This window comes from Notamacropus eugenii, chromosome 2 (genome assembly GCF_028372415.1).
Source record: "Notamacropus eugenii isolate mMacEug1 chromosome 2, mMacEug1.pri_v2, whole genome shotgun sequence".
Lineage (NCBI taxonomy): Eukaryota > Metazoa > Chordata > Mammalia > Diprotodontia > Macropodidae > Notamacropus > Notamacropus eugenii.
Window position 1 is genome coordinate 31270324 of NC_092873.1, and position 14889 is coordinate 31285212.

Here is a 14889-nt window from a genome sequence, read left to right on the forward strand (position 1 = left end):
TCACACTATTGGAAAATAGGAGGGGAAAGGGATAGGAGAAGAAGGAGAGAGAGAGGTGGAGGCAGGAATCAGAAGCATATCGTGTTCAAGGAGGGATAAATGTGATACAGGCTCCTGGAACCTTGGTTATAAAAAGGTGAAGAGATCTTTTGGTGTTACAGAAAACGCTGGACTAGGTGGTGATGGGGAGATGGACACAGTCTATCTATAAAGCCTGAGTGCTGGGGAAGAGAAAGTTCATAATTTGTTATATTTGGAAAGTTCTCAGGGAAACCCTTATCTGGTGGAGAGATTTTGAAAATCATACAAGATTTGGTACTTTGACATTTGGCACTGCAGTGCCACAAAAGAGGAAACTGATTTTGAAGAAAAAAAATTTTTGATGGAAGAACAAGAAAAGCATCCTTCAGAAATGTTCATTTAGCTGTATTGGGGTCACCAAACAGGAGAAATAGCGTACACTTCTTTAAGAAAAATGAGGGTATAAATGGTGAATGAAAATTACAATTGTGTCAAGATGAAGTTTGTAGCAGAATTGACCGAAGATAGAGGATTTCTACATAAAGACAGCCAAGAAGTTCCTCAGTTGAAGATGACTTGGATGAACATGCAGATCTGATGATGTCTCCCCCACCCCCTAGACTGCTGTATGAGATGAGACTTCTAAATGTGCAATTTATTGTTTATCTTTTTCTGTTGGGTCTCTGTATCTGTCCTTACCAAAGCGACTGCTCCCTTTGATTTGTGTATGGGTTGATCAACCTCTTCCCTTTCCTCATTTGTATATTTGTTCAAAATAATCTATACTTACTTAAAGAGGAGATGGATGAAAGGAAGAATGTGTATAGTAGAGTGAGGGAGCATTCATCAGAATGGAGATAGATGTGGAAACAAGATTTGAATAAATAAAAGAGGATGGATTGGGAGGAATGAGTACAATTTTTCTTTCCACAGACCTTATGTACTATACGGAATGAAACCAAAGTGATCCAGGCCAGAGAGTGTTTTGACTTGCAAAGAAATGCAGGAAAATAAAGTGATTGTAGAAGATACTATCAACAACAATTAGTACTAGATTATTTTCTAGCAGAGGAAGAGGGAAATTTGAGATATATCACGATGATATTTGTTTCCCTAAGTTCAGAAGAGCCACCAGTAGAATGGGAGACATAAGGAAGGAGTTATGTTTCATAGAGAAGATTACAGGCAAAGCATGGGTCCAACTGGTTTGGAACTTGTTTTGACGTTGGAAGGCAGCTAAGTAGAATAAACATGAAGTATAGCTTGGAATTCTCATGAGTATGAAGCTTACAAATATTGACTTCTCCTCCTCTAGGAAAGGTAAATGTCCATTTTCATGGTCATACATAACTTGTGGCAGAAGGGGGAACATGGTACTCGAAATTGTACATCCTGCACTACCCAGTCAATGGGGAGATAGGGGAGGATCTTTATAGTCAGGTAAAGGTTTTTAAGGCTTACTTTTGTTTCTGGAGGGTGCTATCTTCACCCCTCCAGAGTGGGAATAAGTTATTTCTCATGTTCCTGCCTCAGAAACAGGTGTTTGGCTGAAGTCAGAAGTCTTTCATTATCCCTGGGACCAAATTTCAGCTACCCTTACCTAGCCTCTCCCTCCATTGTCTTATTTCCAGGGAACCTTCAGCTACTTCCCATTCTTCATGCTATCAACATGCTTTTCTCTTGGTTTCTGCTGTCTTGACGCTACTCACCGAAATTACTGGTCACTCCCTTCAAGACCTCCCTTAAACCCCTCCTCCACTCACCTGAAACTACTTGACCATGCCTAGATCCCTATCACAGTCTTTCTGAACATAAGATCCAACTTGTGTCCATGATAGTGAAGGAATATTTCATATCCCTTGAATAAAGTAAGTTCACTCTGTCCTTTTGGTGACCTCTCAAGGAATATAACATATGTGAGTCAGCCATGTATTAATGTTTTGGGAACTAGCCACTCCTGGAACACATAGATAATACTTGGAAGATTTGGCTAATCCTTCCAGTATATGACTAATTAACTTATATCTTGTGACCCCTGTATGATATCTCCCTGATGGACAAACATCTGTATTCCCATGGCCATGTTCCCGACCAGCTTGGAACAGTGTGCGGAGCCATTGGCAAAAAGCCGTCTTTGTCTAGGTCCCTATAAACTCTCCTTGCTTAGTGTAAGTTCTTGGAATCTCACCCACGGAGAGGACGCTCTGCCTGGGACTACTTGCTCCCAATTCAGACCCTGAAAGCTGTATCCCGGGTCTCCCCAGGTGAGAAAATTCAGGTGTCGGTACTTTCCTGAATTGGTGATGTTTTTCTATTTCCTCTTATATCTATGTTAATATTGCTATAATTATATTGGTATTAGGCTATATTAATTATTTCTGCTATAGCTCTAAACTGTTCATGCATTTGCCTTTTCTGTAAATCAATAAATTATCCAGCTTCTTCTTCTCAAATGGGTCTTATTGTAGGTGCGAATCTGAACCATAAATTTCCTTAATCACACAGATAGTGCTCGGATTGCATCTGGGCCTTATCCGCAGGGCTCAGGTTCTAACTGCCCCACGTGTAAGTCACAAAGACACAGATTCCCAAGAAGTCTACTGCAAATGGGAGACCTATAATCATCTTTGTCTTTGACTGGCAAAGAAGGTTTGGTTCAATTTCTCCGGGAAGAACAGGGGTTGCTCTTTCAAGTTCCAAGCACCCCCAAACCTCAACACAATGACTTGCCCAAGGTCATATAGCAAGGAAGAGCCCAGTGCAGGATTTCAACCTGGCTATTGTTGCTTTTACAATGAAAAGTTTCTAACAGCATTTACATCCTGCCTTAAGATTTCCACAGCACTTTCTGGAGCTCACCTCCTGCTTTCCTCCCCATATTCCTGGCACTTAGATGCTGTGAAAGTTTTTGAACATATTTTTCACTGACGTATTAGGAAATGGTGGCTCAGAGAGCTCAGGGGGCCCTGCCAGGCTGAAAGGGGGCGACAGACCCTCCCACATGGGAGGCTGCCTCGCTGCTTCTGGGCCATCTGAAGAGTAGCTGGCAGCCCTGGGCTGAAGTGGATCTCAGGGATGAAGGCAAGGGCCTCTGACGTGACCCCTGAGGCAAGGAGACAAGAAAAGCAGGAGTGTTCTTGTGATTCTGAGCACTCAGCTGTAGGCACGCTATTGTACTAAGGATGCTAGGCTGGGGCAGAAGGAAGGCAGATCACTGGGGCCTCCATGGTCTCACCTTATCTGTGTCCCCTGAGTGCCAAGGATGGAGGGCACTGGGCTAGGCGAGGTAGCTACTGTGTCCACCAATGCCATGGCACAATGCCCTAGTCCACTGTTCCCGGAAGTGAACGAGACAGCAGACCAGCAGAACGACAGACAAAGCACCCAGCAGCTCCCAGACCAGTGCTGGCCACTTTCCTGACCCCTTGTCCCACAAATTAGCCCCCCCCCCACCTCGCCTCCCACCGTAACGCCCCCAAATTTCCCTTCTCCCACCACATCGTCACCCGGAAGCACACTGCCTCCCACTGAAGCTTACACTTCCACTCAGTCTCCGGCCCCCTTGGCAGCTTCAGGGTCACCAGCGTCCTTCAAGAGCCTCCATTCTGCCTCGTCGATGGATCGTGAAGACAAGTGAGGGCTCCCAGTGAGGAACAGGTAAGCAGCGAACGTTCCAAGTTCCCCAAGACACAGGCTCAACCTAGGCACTGGAATGCCAGTGCCTACAAGCCCTCAAGCCCCATCCCCTCAGTCCTGGTGAGATGGGACACAATTACTGACCTAATCAATCCTACCCCATGAATGGGTTACAGACAGTTCTGCCCAACCCAGTTCAATGGATTCCACTGAACCCACCCCAGTGTTCCCAGTCCACCATAACTACTAACCCCAGGGGCCTGGTCACACAGGAGCCTCCTTTCCCACCCCAGGGATCCCTCAGTCAACTGAGCCCCCAGTTGAATTCTCTAGGACCATCTAAGACAGGTCAGATCTGATCAGATTTTCCCATGTCCTAACCCTCCTAAGGCATGATGATGATCTCTATACACCCCACTTGAGTCCAACTTATTGAACCCATCAGGGGAACCAAGGGGTTCTGCAACAGCAGTATCCTCATCAGGAACACCACTATCATTAGACAAAGGTGCTGGAGGAGGAGAAGCTCACCTTTGGAAATGGGGACTCAGACATGGTTCGCTGGCCAGATCTCTCAACCAGGGCTCTTCTTCTCTTTTCATTCCTTATGTATCCTGTACATAGCTTGCTTTGTATAGCGTTATTTGCATGGAGTCTCCTGTGTTAGAATGTGAGCTCCTTTCAGAGCTGGCAATGTCTTTGGCCTCTTTCTGTATTCCCAGTGCCTCACCCATTGCATGCTGGGCATCCTGATGCATATTTGGTCACTGGACCCAGAAAGTTCAGCAGGAGAAAGTGAGGTTGGTGAGGCTGTACAGCCTTCCCTCACTCAAAACAAAGTCAGCTGCAAGTCATGTCATCATTTCTCTGACGACATGGTCTTCTAAAACTAAGGACAAACACAGACCTGTGAGTAGATCTAGATGTCTTAATGGGGGTTCAACTAGCTGGGTACCTCAGCTCATCTTCTAGCTTTTGTTGACTCCTTCCGTCTCCTCTCCAAAGGAAGGTAAATTTGGATGGCCAGTGGGTCACTAGTTAACGTGATGTTAACAGAGCATATTTCTTTCTCTCTTCTTTCTTTCTTATTCTTTCTTTTTTCTTTTTCTTCCTTCTTTCTTTCCTTTCTTTCTTCATTTCTCTTTCTTTTTTCTTTCTTTCTGTCTCTCTTTCTGTCTGTCTTACTTTCTTTTTTTCTCTCCCTTCCTTCCTTCCTGCCTTCCTTCCTTCCTTCCTTCCTTCCTTCCTTCCTTCCTTCCTTCCTTCCTTCCTTCCTTCCTTCCTTCCTTCCTTCTCTCTGTCTCTGTCTGTCTGTCTCTGTCTCTCTCTCTCTCCAAACTTTAAACCAAGTGCCCTCATACATGGCACACCAATAAGTCCCTGCCCAAACTCCACTTAATATTTTTCTGAACTTTTCTGACAGAAGAGTGATTATCAGTAGTCACTTTTGCTGATTCCTTCCAGTGAGATTTACTCATTTTTTTTTCTTTTGCTCATTAAAGGGGCCATTCCTAGATTATTTCTTAAGGGGACCTATTCATTAAATGTGCATAACCACTCTCTGAGAGAGTCCCTGAATAGGACTTAGCAGAAAAGACCAAAATCTCCCATTGCATCCTGGCCAATCTCCAGTCATCATCATTAATGTCTGGTCACAGGATCCAGAAGACTTAGGAGGAAAAGGTGAGGCTGGTGACTTTGCACAGCCCTCCCTCATTCAAAACAGTGTCTAGTGCAAGTCATGTTATCATTTCTCTGTTGTCCTTCAGAGGCCTTGGAGTCCAAGTCTTTCAAAAACAAAGGACGACCACAACAGGTAGAGTTTCAATAAAAGCCCTGGTTGTGTGGAAGAAGGTGCAGTAGGACTGCCAAAGAGAGTGAGGGGAATTCTGTTTTAAAGGGCTTGATCCATGACTGGGCAAGTTGGGAGAGTACCAACCCTTGGTAGCATCTTTCGAGTTAGGTAGATTAATGTTTGATAGAATTCACTTGTGAATCCAGGTGATTCTGGGAGTTTCTCTTAGGGACCTCATTAAAAGCTTTTTCAATTTCTTTATTAAGATGGGACTAAGTATTTTATTTTCTCTCCTGTTGGTCCGGACAAATTACATTTTCGTAAATATTCACGTCTTTCTCTAAAATTATTTCATATATTGATATATAACATCTCCTTTAAATTGTTTTAACTTTACATTAATTAGTGATAAAGTGATGTTTGCATTTTGTTTTTTAGGTAATATTTATCTTGAAATATATCCATCTCCCTCCTAGAGACTTCCTTTAATATAAAAGATTCAAAAACGTATAGCACAACTAGCCAATACATCAAAAAGTTTTTACATTAAATGCATTATTTCATACTAAATTTAATACTAATATTTCATACTAATAATTATTTCATACACTTCAACATTCCAATGAAGGGAGGGAAATAAATTTCAATATCTATTCTAAATGAACAAGAAGGTCATTAGTATTTCACAGCATTCAGCTCAATTTGTATAGTAGTTCTTGACATTCACATTGTTAAATGATTGTGCACATGGTTTAAATGGTTCTTCATATGTCAGTTTCTATTGGAACCTATGTCTTCTCATATAAAGAAGGATGATCAAGGAGCATATGGACGCTGAGTTGGGGCATTTAGCTACATTCCTAGCCTAATTCCTCAGGCTTCCCAAAGAGGTTGAAGGCAAAGTCCTGGGTAGCTGAGTCCTTCAGTTAGGCTGAGCAGAGAAGAAGTGGAGATTGTGTCAGGGCAGTGGCTTACTCACGTGCTTAGAAAGTGCATGTCCTCCCTGTGAGTGCTTGCAGAATGTTTGTGTCTTCTAGGAAGGGGCTGGACACTGTCTGACGTTCTGTTGGCCCTTCTGTAGACACCAAGAAAGGGCTTGTGTCCCCTCCACCATCTGTTGGCATGGTGCTGGGAGCAGTGAAAGACAAGGCAGCTGAATTTGCCTCTGCTCCTGCCCGAGTATCCCATAATAGTATGGCCTTCCAAGGCTCACTAGATCCTTGGCTGACTGTGGGCTCTGCTGGATTCAAGGAACGTGGGAGGTTTACGGGACAAACAAGAGGATTTCTCAGGTGAAGCTGATATTTCTATGACAAAATCTACTGATCCTCTGGGTGTCTCAGATCTGAGCCCATTTGTGATCATGGCCGCAATGAGAAGTGTACCCCAAATGGGAGCTGAGCCTGGAGGGATTTCTATGCTAACTGTCTTTCTTACAGTCTCAGAAACAGAATCTCTCACTATGGAGCTAGGCATGAGGATGCTGGTAGACTGTTTTCATTTGCTTGTCACATTAGACTCACTAATCCATGAACTGTGCTCCTGGAGAATACTACAAGCAGAGGAGTTGGTTAGTATGTGGACAGGTTTGGTGTTATTCTCATAGGGATATACATTTCCTCTCAGTGGAATTCTTTCATTCCTTGGGATAACACCCAATCACCTGAACCTCGCTTTCCTCTCCAATGCACATCACAGGCACTTCTTCCTGTAGAGTACTCTCATCAGCTCTGCTCTGGCCCTGAAGCTAAGCTCTGGCCATTTCTCCTCGAACGTCATTACTGTCCTGATGCCCACACTAAAGACTAGTCTTGCAGGATTCAAGCTTAGTCCCTAGAACGTCTGCCCTGGACTTCCGCGATCCCCATTGGTGTGTCACCCTACTCATCTATTTTTTTTTTTTTTATCAAATTCAAGGTCATGCTTCATTTCACTCTCTCTTGTACACGGGTACACTTTCATCCCCCGGATCCTCTCCAGATCTGAAAATGTTACCCAATCCTGTCTCTCATTCTTCTCTAATGTCATGTGTCCATGTACTCCACTTGTTCCCCAGGTAACACTCCTTCATGATGTATAACTCAGTTGCATCTCACTGGCTACCACTCCTTTCTATGCCTTGTCTCCCCCATTAGATGCAAATTCCTTGAAGGCTTACTGCCAGAGGAGCTCAATTTCACAGTTTCCCTATCTTTGCTGATATCAGCTGTGACCTTTGACAATGCAGAGATAAGGTTCCCAATAAGGCCAGTGTCCACTGCAAGGGCAGTGTGACCATCTAGGGCAGAAATGCATTTGACTTTCAAGCTCCTGGGTAGTTTTCTGTGGTGCTAGAACAGTGACTTCAGCAAGCATTTTGAAAAGAAAAGTAGCAGCACTGGTGCCTCTTTCAAGCAAGTGCTCACTTGGCCCAGTGGATAATGCTTAGTCAGCGTGTGTCCACAGGACTAGTGCCATGTGTTATGGGGTTTTCTGAAGGGCAATCCAAGGTGAGATAGGTCCTGCTGGGTTCTGTCCATGAGATGGCACCATTGGAATCCTGGCCTTCCTCCAGCCCTGAGATCAGAGTGGAATCTGATAGAGTAACTGTGTTAGTGACCTCGACTGCAGTACAAGACAATGGACATTATGTGTGAATCTCCTAAGGGGCTTTGGTGATGATAAATGAACTTTGAATTTCAGAGAGGATGGTCTGGGACACAGCAGACACACTTGAACCTCATCTCATATGGACAGGAGACCCTGCAGTCCCCCCTCCTACCCATTGCCAAGTAGAGGAAGGGCTTATATCCCTGGCAGTCAGAATGACCTCAGGACTTATTGGAGTCTCTTGGGCAATTGTTGGAGGAGGTATGGCTGAGCTCAATTCAGCTGCTGTGTTGAGCCCTGGAGGAGTTGACGTGATACTTATTATCATCCTGCATGGAATCATGCTCTCTGTAGTCAGCGGAACCTCTGAGCTCCCTTCTGCCTGCATGTGGAACAATATGAGCACCAGTCCCAACAAAATTGAGCCAGTCGTGTTCACCAATGAACCTCCAGGATTAGTGTTTGAGAAGAGTTGATCTTCAGTAGAAGTGGTGGTCGATGGTTCAGTTGTGCTTTTCTCTGACACTCTACTTGGGAGATCAGTGCTGAGAGTGGCCACAGTCTGAGAGGGTCAATATCTGGGATTTTGGTGATAAAGGTGAGACTTATGGTATCAGGTCTTGGGGCAGGTGAGCTAATGTTCACTGTAAAGGGAATCGTTTCAGTTGAATTTAGGGAAGTTGAAGAAGAGAGTGTCCATGGCCATGCAGGGGTGGCATCTGTCTCAGTGATGGTGAGATCACTGGCGTCACCTTTAGTAGGTGAGGGAGAAATTGTGCTTTGTCCAGGAAAAACCATGCAACTGCTGCTGGTGGTAAGAAGCAGGGTTGAGTTCACTTGAGCTCCTGTGCTGTCACTCTGGAGCCACAGAGATATCTCCAGTCATCTTGACTGTGACAGTATGGACTTTGCTCCATTGTGGCCAAAGGGAGAACTCAGGTCCTCTCTGAGTGTCCAATTGGGACTGCAGATGGTTAGCCGCAATCACCGGTGGAAGGGAGCAAAGAGTGGTACCTAACCTCCTTGGTTCTTCTCCCAAAAGGGAAGCTGAGGACATAGGAGATCCAGGTAAAGGAGTGATCAGTGAAGCACCTTTGTTACTTTCTCCCACTGTACCCAGAAGCCCTTGGCTCTAGTGGTCTCAAAATAAAGAAAGCCCACATCTGTGACCTTGCTGCTGAGGATGACACTTGGGCTTTCAGTTCCAGGAATATTCAAGCTTATGGCCTTGGACTTGTAAGTATCCCTCAGAGAAAATGACTGGAGACAAAGGGGCAAAGTAGACATAATATCTAACAATCCTGGTCAGATCTGTAGCTTCAGCAGAGGTCAAGGACTAGAGGACCTTTGTTTTCATTCCAGGCAGAGCCCCATCAATGCGGGTGATGGAGTCAGCAGGTGCTGGTGAAGTCAAAACCAAGGATGATTCTGTTTCTCCTTGAAGCCTGACCCTGGAAGTAGTTGGAGTGTGTGATGGAGTTATGTAGGCAGCTGACTCTGGCCTAGACCCTCACAAAGGACTTGACATGGAGTTAGCTGTGCTCTCAGCCAGAAGAAACATCCCTGGGATGGTCTGATGGTCTTCCACACTGATGTGCTGCGAGAGGCCAAACTACCATGTCAATTTGCACTGTCATCTAGTTCCCTACTAACCTATCTGCAAAACATGAATTCCCACAAAAAAAAGCACCTTCAGTTTTTCATTCTTTCCCTGATAATATTCTTCCTTAGTTCTTCCCTTTTTCTCTTCAAGTTCATTGAGATAGCTATTTACAAAAGGTGTTTCCATTTCCATTTCTCCCACTCCCTTTTTATCTCTACAGTCTGGTTGCTAAGTTTCATAAGCAAAATGAAATTGTCCTCGCTAATGTTACTATAAAACTCGTCATTGCAAAAAGAAATGACCTTTTCTCAATCCTCATTCTTCTTCATCTCATTGCAGCCTTTCCTTCCATTCTCCTACTTTCATTGATATTCTCTTCCCTTTAGATTTTTATGACAATACTCTCCTGGTTCTTTGGCTGAATCCTGTCTCAGTCTTTTTTGCTACATTCTCACCCAAGTCATCAATGCGAATTTTGGGTATTGTATATTAGGGCTCTGAGTTGGGCCCTTGTTTTTTCTTTTTCTAGGAGATTTTGTAAGCTCCTGGAAATCCGTCCTGAGAACGGTGATTCTCAGATATACTCATCTACCTTTAGCCTCTCTAGTGATCTGCAAACTCATTACTCGTTTTGGACAACTGCCTGTTAGAAATCTTGAACTGGTTGTCTTGTCCGTATCTGAATCGCAACACATCCAAAACTCTACTCATTTCCTTTCCCCCCCAAAATTCATTTCGTCTCAATTTCCCAGTTTCATGCACTCCCCATCTTCCAATCACCCAGGCTCACAGCCCGGAACTACTTACTTTCACGCCCAAACCCATATCCAATCTTTTGTCAAGGAATATAGGTCTTGCTCTCTTAACACCTCTCCTATATGCTCCTTTACTCATATGACCCTATCATCCTCCTGGTGCAAGCCCACATCACCTCATTCCTGGACTATTGCAGTACCCTTCTTGTGGATTTTCTTGTCATAAGACACTCTTGTCCATCCTCTACTCAGCCACCAAAATGATTTTCCTAAAGCTCTTGTCTGACCATGTCATTTTACCATTCAATGAAATATAATGGCTTCCTGTTCCCTCAAGAATCAAATAGAAAGTGCTAGTTCACATTCAGAGCCTGTCCCTCCTTTTATTTGTCAATCTAATTGTACTTTACTCCTGCATTCTGCCAGTGACACTGGCCTTCTTGCTCTTCCTTGCATTGACTCACCATCTCACAACTCAATATATTTTTACTGACTGTCTTCCATCCCTGGAGTCCTTTCCCTCTGTATTTTTCTGGCTTCCTTCAAGCCCTTGTTAATCTTCCCCCCTTACTGTAGAAAGGTATCCTCTTCCTGTCTGTAGGAAGATGCGATCTTAATAGACATGATGCCCTTAAAAGCTAAGTGCATGCAGTTCTTTAATTCTTACGACCTCACAGAAGTGGGAAGAGATGAAATGGGAGAGCTCTCCCGATCACCATTAAAACAGTATAGTTTCCTTTTCAGAGACAAATGAAACAGTATAGTATAGATAGAGAGGAGGTAAATGTTGCAATATATATAGCATGTGGGGAAAGTACCAAAACAAAGTATCCTTATATAGAAAATGATCCTATTTGTATTTAGTCTCGAGAAAAGAAAATTCTCAAATTTGTAATAGTAAATTCACAAAAGAGAACACAGAAAAGATCAGAGCATCTATAAATATTAGCTTAAACATAGTTTAGTAAACCAAAACAAATATGGAGAGATTTGAAAATGATTCATCTTACGTAAAACAACAAAGCTTTACTGGGACTTCACTACAAAGCATTTCTTTTTTTTTTTTTTTTGAAACGTATGTCAATGAAAGTTCTCATTTGATTTCAATAAAGGTATTACTTATACAAATAATATGATAAATATAAAATAATGAAAACTTCATCACTTAATCAGGGAAATTCGAAAACTTTAAGAAGAGCCCTCCCAAAATCCCTTACAAGGTTATTGCTGTTGCCATAGTACTATTTATGATTGGCACCTTTCACAATGTCATAGGCGCTCTGCTATTAGCTGGATATATCAGCAAAGGTGGGGCAGAATGAGTCATTTCTGTTCTGGTAATTGAAATTCTGGTATTCATGCCAGGATTCTACCTTTTGTGCATTGCCTACTATGTTCCCAAATGCTACACGGGCTACTCTTACAATGACATTCCAGATTTTGATGACTAGAGTCTACTTTGGTCCAGAAAAAAAAAAATTTGCTTTTGGGAATAAGCTTATCACTGAAAAGCTGAACCCATGGAAATTTAAATACCAGTGGGTCAGAGAATTCTCTAGTTCTCTAGCAGTTACTTTACCAAGGTCATTGCTAGGCTCTATGGGGTTATCCCAAAGATGTGAACTGAGCTTGCAATTAGAGAAATAAGTTTCCTTACCTCCTGTTCTGAGATAAGGTTTTTGAGGAGGCAGCTTTCCCATACACATATACAGATACATATTTTCCAAAGCAGTTGTGGAAAGGAGAATAGAATCATTCAAAAATTTTTTTTGTTAAGACATGTCCTTTTTAGTCTGAGGTTCATCATCAGGTGGGCTTGATGATGACGAATTTTTCTGTTGCAGATTCTTTTGGAGACCGTCAACAGAGTTATAGAGAAGTAGCTGGATTTCCCTATCTGAATACATGTGTGTGTATATGAATAGATGAATACATACATATATGTGTATATTCACATGTACATATACACACAAACTTATATAGTAACAGGAATTTGGTGAGGAAATGGCCAAATAATGGTTTGGTTGAAAAGAGACTGAATCTCTCAACTGTAAGTTGAAAATGTTGACATTTTAGCTTTTATTTTTGGAAATAGTTTGTCATTAACAACATGATTTGTGTCAAATAGAATACGTAATGTGTTTAATTTTATTTTGTTAAATAATTATTTGAAAAACTCCAAATGACTCATTTAACCCATGAAGCTATTTTTTCCATTGTCCTCCAGTAGAACACATCTCAGTAAAACTAGGCATAATCAAATGACAATCCACGATCATTCCAACTTGCTTTTTGAAGTGTCACACAAATTAGGAATTTTGAATGTCTAAGAAGAGATTTTGCAGTTTTTCATCTTCCTGATATTCTTGCTAGGCCTTATATGTTTCATGAAGGCTTGATGTCTATACCATGGGGCATTTTGTCCTCTGATGATAAGGATGTGCCATGCTTTTATCATTATTTTAATTTTTTTTACCAGTTGTTAGTATTGCTAATTTTTTTAATGAAAAAATAAGGTTGGGGTAATCATAATTTAGTTGTTTTATAAATTGCTTTATTAGTACCTTTTGCTGTTTTCTTATTGTTAAGAGATACAGACTCAGTCACTTGAAGTCTACTCTTGGCCAAAGTAGGCTGATTATTTCATTGTTGCAGGGAGTGAGTACATTTAAGAGAAGTTAAAATGTCAAAGTCAGAGCTCTAGATTTAATACTTGTAAAACCTGTGCCTTACATTGGACATTTAATAGACTTGATTATCATGTTGCATTTCAGTCTATGAATCACATATAGAATATATCCTCTACTATCTTCAATTCAGGACACCAGCGACCAGATTCCCACTGGGACAATTGGCCAGAAATCAAGACACCCTCTCTCACACACAGTCAACCTATTTTTCAAGAAGAGCCACTGCTGTACCTAAGACATCTGCAGGAGTGAACGTGGCAACCAGGAGCCTGTTGCTCGCCTTGACTTCAGATGAAACAACAGCTACCTCTGACTCAAGTACTCCTTTACAAACCAGCCTGACTGGGAGACTTTCCTCTCTTCTCCCAGTCATCCCATCTAGAGCACCAACAACTACCAGGGAGAACTCCAGTATGGGATCAATATCTATAGCAATTCCACCAGATGTCCTCTGTACAACTGCCTCAGCTTCAGGGATGGGCACCAGTCCTCCTGCCTCCATGTCCTTCTCTCCTTCAACTTTCAGGAGAAAACCCTGCACCAACTCCAGGACAACCTGAGGTCACTACCCCAGAGAGGTCAGACTCTCAGATGTGAAGAGAATCTGGCTCAGCTGCCCAGCACCATCCTGGTATAAGGATCATCCCAATACATGTTTGTCCTTGGCACCCACAAAAGGGATATCTGGGCCCATAACATTGTCTGTTACCTTTGTGGAGAATATACTCAAACCCCACACAACTCTCAAATATCAAACACATTCCTTGAGACCTCCAACTTTTACAAGGCCAGAGACAACATTCATTGTTGCCCTCCATGATGTAAGACAGGGAGCCAACCATTCTACAACTATCCCCTCACCCAACACGACAAGAGCCCAGACAAGCCAAACTCTACCTCCTACCAATGAACACAGGGAGACTTTGCATTCTGAGGAGCCAGCCAGATAACTTGGACCAGTGACTGGAGATACATCTTTTCCTCCTAGTGTTAGAAGAGATCCATGGAAATTCCAAAGATCAGGCACTATTTTCCTATAAAATTTAGAACAGGAATCCTATTTTTAAAAGTATCATTATGCTTTAAGCATTAATTATTTTTATGTGATACTAACTCTGTTTTTTAAAAATTGTTTTTGTTTCCCTACTAATTTTTTATTTATCTCAGTATTTATTTTTTACCCTTTAATAACAATTCTTGCTCTGTGTCCAAAATTGCAGTTTGTGTAATCACTGGCTTTTATTTGTGGAAGATGAATAGCTTCGTACAGTCTAATAGCAGTTCCCATTATCTATGATTTTTCACATATGCAATGGGTGCCAGTTCTGAGAAATATTAAACTGGGTAGCAATTTTGTATAAAAAATTTTAAAATGTTATGTATAGTATAGATGATCATGTGTTTTAATCTAGTCATTCCATACAAGAATTTAGTGTAGTTGGAGGAATTCAATGAATTATGCCAAATTTACCCTTCACAACTTTACATTGGCTTCTTTAAACTTTACATTTTCATTAAAAAGTTTACCAAACTTTAGTTAGATTTATTTTTACAAGGTACTTAATCTTATCTAATAAGGGAAAAAATGGATTTCTTTTGCTTTTTGGCTTGATTTGCTATTAGCAATTTTGAAGTAATTTGCTTTGCTCTGGAGTATTTTTTGTAGCATATCCGTATATACATATACAAGTGTGTATTTTTGTGTGCATACGTACATATATATACATATATATACATATATATGTATATATATATGCATGTGTATGAATGAATTTACCTATGTAGGTCTTCCTTCCAGGT

General features: G+C 42.0%; 1 protein-coding gene across 4 annotated transcripts in view; it reads right to left on the reverse strand.

The window, feature by feature from the left end:
* The window catches only part of LOC140524859 (golgin subfamily A member 3-like), a 71296-nt gene that overhangs the window by 43568 nt on the left and 12839 nt on the right, over window positions 1-14889 (reverse strand). Inside the window, exon 1 of one of the 4 annotated variants that reach the window (XM_072639720.1) lies at window positions 2881-2995. The exons of the other annotated variants lie outside the window; for them this stretch is intronic. The gene's annotated coding sequence lies outside the window, so the exon portion shown is untranslated. Of the gene's footprint in view, window positions 1-2880; window positions 2996-14889 lie in introns of those variants that run through there. 4 annotated transcript variants of the gene reach the window in all.